At 33.5% G+C, this 9,278-nt stretch overlaps 1 long non-coding RNA gene across 1 annotated transcript; it reads left to right on the top strand.

Moving 5' to 3' along the window:
- The first annotated feature begins 1,498 nt into the window (after positions 1 to 1,498).
- LOC127176494 (uncharacterized) lies at positions 1,499 to 8,488 on the top strand. The gene is made up of 3 exons (XR_007829109.1): positions 1,499 to 2,056; positions 7,172 to 7,326; positions 7,517 to 8,488. It is a non-coding gene; the product is annotated as an uncharacterized LOC127176494 (long non-coding RNA).
- Positions 8,489 to 9,278: the final 790 nt, after the last annotated feature.

Here is a 9,278-nt window from a genome sequence, read left to right as displayed (position 1 = left end):
GCCACACCCACTCTTACGTGAAGAATAAAATGATGGACCTTTCTCATAGCGGAAGTCGTCCTAGTTGGGTAAAATCCGAGAGCAGTGAATGGGAGAGTACCACAAATATATTTTTTGCATTCCCATTTACTCAAATAACAAAAGAAAAACTCCCTGATAGTGATTTCACGACTTTCACTCAAAGGAAAAAAACTGAGAAAGACTGATATCGGAAGTCAGAAGAGAAAACAACGTCAAATTTACCGTCCCTCCCATAGACGCTGCATTAGAAACACACTGGCATAGCTTTAACTAGTTTTTTTGTAACTTGATGAAAAGGTGATATAATACAAAGTATAGTGTTATAAATGTACATACGTATTTTTTAAAAAATCCAAATTTATAAAACTTTAAGGGATTTATGATGATGATGACCGTTGAAACGCGTCATCACAGTTTTGTAAAAAGGGTCCATAAAATATTTAGAAGTACAGGACAATGATTATTGACCTTAAGCAATTTTATTGCACTAAATATGTTTTAGATTTTTTTTAAACATCATTTTATTTTTATTCCCATATGTGAAAAATCTAAAATAGTTTTTCTAATGGCAGTTCCCCACATCGTGTCAAAAAAAAAAAAAAAAAAACATTAAAATGGCCCCAGAATGTAGTTTGGCCAAGAAAATCCTTTTATTGGTTTATGTAAAGCCATTGCTCATCATTATTCATTTTGCTGTTGTCTTCTATGCATTCTGTGCTTGTAGACCAAATAATTTTGTATTTAGCTTCAGGGTAACAACAAAATTGCTACATTCATATCACCTCATTCATGCTTCTTGAAATAAAAGATTTGGAGAAAACAAAAAAATGTAATATCTGAATATAGATGTAAGCGTCTAAGGATTTGAAACTGTCGGCGTGTCATGAGATGAATTTACATCAGATTTAATCTCATCCAAACGACGGATTAATTTCACTAAGAACTACTGGATGAACTGGGAGTGGTCAGTCCATACACAGCATGACACAAGCCTCCTGTAGGGCATCTGCACATTACTGAGAACACACCCTAATAATACACACTCCTACTTTTTAAGTGACCGAGAATGACACACATTAAATCAATACAAGATTCATTTTTGTTTATTCTGGATTTTAGGTTTATTTGTTCAGAAACATTTCTTGAATAACACAGTAAAAGTCATATTGTTGACACATTTACATAAGGGACACAGTAACGCAAACCTTTAAATATTATAACACCATATATTTATAACTTTGGCTCAAACATCCAACTGCGACAGCTCAGAATATTAAAATAAAAGAAATGCTTATCTCGTATGCCTCAGGGCAACGACGTGACACATACTAGATCCTCCCTAGCCAAACACAAGCGCCTCCTTGTGGCATTAATGAGACCCTGCACCGGTTTCGATGAGGCTTTGTAACACACAGGCCGCTTTAGGAAAAGATCATATTTCATCCTGTTGTTTCAGCGTCAGCTGGTGGGCTGGGTTCTGTAATTGTATGCTTACTACTAGGGGTAAATGTAAGCCAATCCATTTGAAATAATATCAATGTGTTGTAACACAGAGCTATCCGACTGAGGGGATTGTATTGCAGTTACCCCCTGCGTTCACCCTATATGTAATTACTGGAAAGTCTCATGCTGTGTGAACGGAATTCAGAATACCAGAGCAAACAGTGTAATACCCTTCTTTTACTTTAGGCTATGCAGTTAATTCATACGAAAATGAAACAAGAAAGTGGCAGATAAAAGGTAATCTTCATAACAAAACATTCCGTCCAAATGTTTAATTAGTGCGTCTCATGAAACTGTAATGATAAGTACTAGGCACCTTTACACGTTCAGACACACCCAGTACGGCAAAGATCTGGAAATGCCCACAGCATGTGGTGTCATTCACCGTCTCACACATTTCCGACACACCCTATCTTAACCTGGCATTGGCTTTGACATTTCGCAATGCGTACTTAACACGCAGATAGTGGGTGTCTTTCAGCTGCATTAATCACAGCGCGGAATCCGTCAGAGGACAATGTTGAATGAACGAGTGAGTGAGTGTGAATTATTCATGCTAAAGGATTAGCCACTCCTCATACACAGAATGAAAGGCCCATGATAGTCCCTAAGCTCGTTTAATGGCCTTAAGAATGGACCGAACTATCAAGTTTGGGATTTTAGTTCACTTTTCATGACTTTGTGGTTAATCAGTGTAATTTTCGTAACGACGTACAATTTAAATTCCAGCATATACGCATATTGTGTGAGTGTTAGGCCTCCTGAGATGTTATCGTGAAAATAACTAAACTGGTTAATAGTGAAACCAGCTAAACAGCTTGTGGAGCACTTAAAAGAAATTCGACTGGTTGTTAAATGTTTTTAAGATGGTGATAGATGTATATTGTTTTTTTTAATGGTGTGTGCTCACATACTAGAGATGAGATCATTCTCTCGCGTAGGATTCCTTGTGAATTTTGAAAAGATTTTGGAATGTTACAGATCAACGTTCCAAGAATGTTGTGTTGTGAAAATGAAAATTCAGTTCAAATAACGCTTAGGAATTTACTAATCTATCCACCTTATTCTTTAACGAAATAAGCCTATGGACGCTATAGGAGAAAATAACAATGACTACGTTTACATGGACATCAGTAATCTAATTATTTATCTTGTTCTGAATAAGACAATATTATGATTAAGGTGTTTACATGAGTTGATTTTAGAATATTCCTTCCATGTTCCCGTTTATAGGCCGATTAATGGCACACGTCATTGTTCCCCATGCGACGCCATCTGACTTTCCCTCTAGAATTTCACGTATGAACATATAATTCGTATTCGTTATGGTGTCATGTACAGTTTTGGGTTTTTCATTTTTAACTAAAGCTTCAAGTGCAGTTAATTATTTGTCATGCTATCTGTGTAAACAGATGATCCCTGCCATATGAGTATCCTGTCGCAAAATGCGGCGAAATGTCCTACATGGCGGTAGTGTGATTAAGGTGTGTACTGCACTTTGATAATGCGACTAAAATAGTAATACTCCACATGTTTTAATTCGATTTGTGTTTACTTTGAGTATGACTTTAGCCGAATTAAGGTAATCAAAAATCTCTGTTTACATGGTAGATTCTGAATCTAGTAAGTATTGTCTTAATCGTGTTAAGTTGTCCCTGTAAACGTACTGATAGTAAACGGTAAATCTGTTTGCACTACAAACCAGTATGTTCGTGATTAAGACAATACATTAAAATAATATGGTAAGACACACCAATTTGCAATATCAAGCAGCAGAACAAGATGTTTTGTACAGCTAAAAATACAGTGTTTTCTCCATGAGTCATCAGTCAGCCATATTGGCGGCGCTGAATGTAAACAACGCCACTGAACGGAAGGACACTTGCATATTTTGCTGATTATTGCTGCTGAAAATGGACAATTATTGTCATGTTTTGGGCTGTACTAATCAGTCAGACCGGGAAAAACATTTGGAGTAGCCTACTATAGACTGCCAAAAGTTATAACAAATCAAAGAGTGCAAAAAACTCTCTGAGGAACAAAAGGCATTTGTAGTTGGCCAAACTGAACCAGGATTTCCAGGGCAAGAATTTTGACAACATTCGTGTTTGTTCTTATTATTTCCAGTCAGGTAGGTGAAATGTTAGGCTAATATCTTAATTATTATTATTGCTTGTATGTATCTTTACCACCTGTTAACTTTATCGTGTTTTAAAAAATATTGCACCCTTTCCTGCTTGCTGAGTCATTCTCTTTATGATTCAGCAGCTTCCACATGTTTTTTTATGGCTTAGACAGCATAAATTAGCAGAACAATGTATTCAGTAGTACATTAACCGTGCAGTCCATGCTGTTGTTTACATCCGAATATCCGGGTAACTGACTAAATTGTGACGTAAGTGCAAACCCTCTATTGGGAAATAACAAGAAGAATAACAACATGCAGTAAACGGTAAAACTGTTTGCACTACAAACAAATGTGTTCATAATTAAAAGAATACATTAAAATAATATGGTAAGACACACCAATTAGCAGTATCAAACAGCAAAACGAGCTGTTTTGTACAGCTAAAAATAGACCCATAAAATTTACAAATGGCACCCACTCTTACAGGAAAAACAAGGTGGATAAATAAGTTAATATTGGAAACTGGAATTTTCTTAACATTCCTATGGTGTTAAGTTGAGAGGAACATTTGACTTTTTTTTTTTAAGAATGTTGAGTTGCTAATGTAATTCAAGTGAAAGACTGTTGCGGGAACATTATGCTAACCTTAAAATAACGTTCTATGAACATTATGGAAACTAAATTTTTTTGTTGTTGTTGTTGTTGTTGTTAAAATTAAAGAAGTCCACTTCCAAAACAAAGATTCACATATAATGTACTCACCCTCTTGTCATCCAAGATCTTCATGTCTTTCTTTCTTCAGTCTTAAAGAAAGTATATTTTTTGAGGAAAACATTTCAGCATTTTTCTCCATATAATGGACTGATATGGTGCCCCGATTTTAAACTTCCGAAATGCAGTTCAAATGCGGCTTCAAACGATCCCAAATGCGGTTGTAAATGATCCCAGCCGAGAAAGAATGGTCTTATCTAGATTGTTATTTTAATAAAAATAATACTATTTATATACTTTTTAATGCCAAACGGCTGGAATCATTTACAACCGCATTTGGGATTGTTTAAAGCCGCATTTAGACTGCCTTTTGGAAGTTCAAAATCGGGGCACCATAGCAGTCCATTATATGCAGAAAAATGCAGAAATGTTTTCCTCAAAAAACATATTTTTTTTATGACTGAAGTAAGAAAGACATGAACATCTTGGATGACAAGGGGGTGAGTACATTATATTTTGGAAGTGGACTTCTTTCAGTTGCAAAACTCTTGCTAACCTTAAAACAATGTTCCACTAAGTGGACTTTATTCAGATTTTAAAAACAAAAACAACCAAAATATAATGTTTGGAAAACATTTTAGAACACAAACTGGTTACTGATTAATTGCAGCTTAACCTAACAGCGTTTTTTTCTGTAATGTGTCACTAGATGCACAAACAGAACTCTCAATACTGCTTTTCTTACCGAGCACATGGTGGACAATGTGGCAAATCACAGGAATTCTCGCTCCAAATGGAGTGGCAGTGTGTGGTCTTGGCTAAACAGATGGTTAAAGACGTTTTGGCCTTGGGAACATTGGCATTTGAATGGGAAAAATGGAAGGAAAAGGAAGAACACACCTTGGCATGCCAGGTGTGCCATGATCAGATTAATCAGTTAGTGTGTGTGAGTGTGTGTGTCTCACATTTCCACTGCATTACCAACCATGCAAGTCTCCCCACCCTGTAGATCTCTTCCTCTGCGTCATATGTGCATGTCTGAGCCAGAATGGAGAGATTTGTATTATATGTAGGTCAGAGTTTGTGCTAGCATTTACAGTCAACTTTATTTAATCACATGTCAGTGTGTTTTATACAACAACAGGTCATATTAAAGTAACTAAACTCCACCTTCAAAATCTGCCCATAACCTGATTAAATGTTTGATTCAGTTCAGGCATTCTGTCAAAATCATGTCTAAACATGTTACAACACTCAGCTAAATGTACTGATGTGTACTTGCTGATCACAATAATCATTTCTGAAACAGGATTTTGTATTGTTTCTCTAATGCTTTTTAGACACGTGTACTAGCCTTTTGAGATTTCATGCTGTTTGAGCAAAAACTCATGACTCAGACTTTCACTGCTAAACTGCAATCCACAAACAAAAGACCTGAGCATGTTTATAGGTCATTTTTTTAGTTGTAAAACAACTATGTATTGCAATTATATACATAATTCTTAATTTCCCAACCTTTTTAAAATAAATAAATAAAAGTAAAATATATAATGAAACTTACAAAGATGTAATATAAGTACACACCGTCATTTAAAAGTTTGGGGTCAGTGAGATTTTTAATGTTTTTTAAACAAGTATTTTCTGTTCATCAAGGCTGTTTATTTGATTAAAAATACAGAAAAAACAGCAATATTGTGAAATATTATTGCAATTTAAGAAAGTGGATTGCTATTTTAATATACTTTAAATTAGAATTTATTCCTGTGATGAAAAGCTGAATTTTCAGCATAATTACTCCAGTCTTCAGTGTCACATGATCTTTTAAAAATCATTGTAATATACTGATTTATTACCAATGTTGAAAACAGTTGTGCTGCTAAATATTTTTTTGGAACCTGTGATACTTTTTTCAGGATTCTTTAATGAATAAAATATTAAAAATAACAGCATTTATTTAAAACAGAAATAATTTGTAACAATAAACGCTATTGTTCAAAGTTCGGGGTCAGTAATTTCTTTCCTTCCTTTCTTTCTTTGAAAGAAATTAATAATTTTATTCAGCAAGGATGTGTTAAATTGATAAAAAGTGTTAGTAAAGACTTATATTTTAAATAAATGCTGTTCTTTTTTCTTTTCTATTAATTAAAGAATCCTAAAAAAAAAATATCACAGGTTACAAAAAAAATATTAAGCAGCAAATCTGTTTCCAACATTTATAATAAATCAGCATATTAGAATGATTTCTGAAGGATTGTGTGACACTTAAGACTGGAGAAATGGCTGATGAAAATTCAGCTTTGCTTCACAGAAATAAATTATATTTTAAAGTGTATTAATACAGAAAACTATATTATTACTATATTACATAATATTAATTTTTTCTGTATTTTTGATCAAATAAATGAAACTTTGATGAGAATAAGAGACTTTAAACATCTTTCTGATCCCAAAATTTTGAATGTGTATGTATTTCATAGGTGTATAAAATATAAAAAGCAACATATTATACTCCTCAAAAACATTTATAATAATAATTTAGATAGACTTAAATGTGGATAAACTTCAGAAAGATTTAATGAAATAAAAAGTAAAATATAACAAATTGTATTCATAACATTTTATGGCCTTGTGTGTTTTGTATGCCAAAGATTTTTGACCTCTGGCCTATCTGTTGTTGTTTCTGTGCTTCACGCAGATGCGCTGCGACCCAAAATAACACAGACGTAGACAAATGCAGAAAAGTTTGTTTCAGCCTTGAAGCTACATGGTTATATGCTGTCACTTATTTACCGTCTTTGTCGTCTGAAGCACACACAGCCGTCTTTGTATCAGCGTCTCTGCCAGTGTGGATTCGGAGGCTCAGAATCAACAGAGCTGGATTCCACCAGGCAGCTGTTGGGCTGAACGTGACACGGTGCAACTCGGCACAGATCCTCGTGCCTTTCCCTGCCCCCGCCACGCAAGTAAGCAAACCATATCAACATTTATGCAACTGATGTCTCTCAGGAGACCTTGATGATAGCATAAAAGTGATAGGTGTTTTGAATCACAATTGCTTGCAGTTTTTGTTTACTATAATTTAAAAGAAATATATAAAATTGCATTCAATCTTTGTCAGAGGGCCAAATGTGGATATCTTTTTCTCCCACACAGTGTCACACATTTCAGTGGCAGCATTGGTGAACAGTATAAGAAATCTCATAAATGTATGAGCATCTACCGCCCACCTAATCCTGAATGACTCATTGCACATAGGTGCTGGAGCATCTGTATACAAGCGTTCGCTCAAATCTGTGTATATGGCAGTATTAAAAAAGCAATACCAACAATACGTTATTTAATGAATGGTCGCTGATTATGGTCTCATATTCTTGTTCATTTACATGTACTCAGATGGAAGGTTTATTGTGTGGTTTCCTATAGCAGGACTGCTGTGATAGCGGTATTCTACGGAAAAAAAAAAAAATGTAAATAGCTCAAGTCACACTTTTGTAAGATTCCTGTAATCTGAGCCAACACGTGTGGGCTGCGGTTTTCCTTTGAAACGCCTTACAATGTAAGCTGCGCCCCCCTGTGGACATTGTGTTTGATGTTCTGTACATTTTCACTAATAGGTGGCGCTGTTTTTTTCATGTCATATGATAAATGTCATAAAGACTTTATAATAACTAGCAAAGCAGTATAAACATAATTGGTAACACTTCACAATAAGGCATCATAAACTAATGTATTAACTAACATGAACAAACAATGATCAATACATTTATACACTATTTATTCATCTTTGTTAATGTTAGGTAATAAAAATACAGTTCATTGTTCATGTTACAGTGCATTATCTAATGTTAACAAACAACTTGTAATTTTTATAAAGCATTAGTAAATGCTGAAATTAACATTAAGTACATAATTGTTTAAATAAGGATATATACATTAAAAAAAAAAAAAGTCTGACAACACTTTTGGATAAATAAACAGTAGTTTTATTGAAACATTGTAAACAAGGTCAACATTAGTTCATGTAAAGTATTCAAAACATAATATACAATATGTTTATCTTTAAAAATATAACTTATATTTGTGATACAAACATCTTCGGGCAGATTTTTTAAATGAAATATATTTTCTTATTTAGCAAAGACACATTAAAATTGATCCAAGAGACTATATCTATACAAAACATTTTCGTTTCAAATAAACTGATTTTTATTAATCAAAAATCACAGTCTCACAAAAATAGTAACTAGCACAACTGTTTTCAACGTTGATAATAATAATTAATTTCTTGAGCATTAAGTCAGAATATCAGAGTGATTTCTGAAGGATCATGTGAGATGACTATAGGAATGGCTGCTGAAAATGCAACTTTGCATCACAGGAATAAATTACATTTCATGTTAAAATATATTAGAAAACAGTTGTTTTAAATTGTAATAACATTTAATAATAGTTACTTTATTTTTGATTAATCTTTTAGTTCATCTTTAAAAATATAACTCATATTTGTGATATAAACATTCAAAGTTTGGGGGAGATTTTTTAAATGAAATATATTTTCTTATTCAGCAAAGACATATTAAATTAATCAAGGGACAGAAAAGATATTTATAATGTTATAAAAGATGTCTGTTTCAAATAAACACTGTTCTCTTGAACTTTTTATTAATCAAAAATCCTGTAAGAAAAAATCAGTTTCACAAAAATAGTAACCAACACAACTGTTTTCAGCGTTGATAATAATAATTCATTTCTTGAGCACCAAATCAGCATATTAGAATGATTTCTGAAGAATCATGTGACACTGAAAATTTTGGCAATGACTGCTGAAAATGCAACTTTGCATCACAGGAATAAATTACATTTCATGTTAAAATATATCAGAAAACAGTTGTTTTAAATTGTAATAACATCTAAT

This window comes from Labeo rohita, chromosome 14, assembly GCF_022985175.1.
Source record: "Labeo rohita strain BAU-BD-2019 chromosome 14, IGBB_LRoh.1.0, whole genome shotgun sequence".
In the NCBI taxonomy this organism is placed as follows: domain Eukaryota; kingdom Metazoa; phylum Chordata; class Actinopteri; order Cypriniformes; family Cyprinidae; genus Labeo; species Labeo rohita.
The sequence above is the reverse complement of the archived record's forward strand: the minus strand, read 5'-3'. Positions and strand labels throughout refer to the sequence as shown.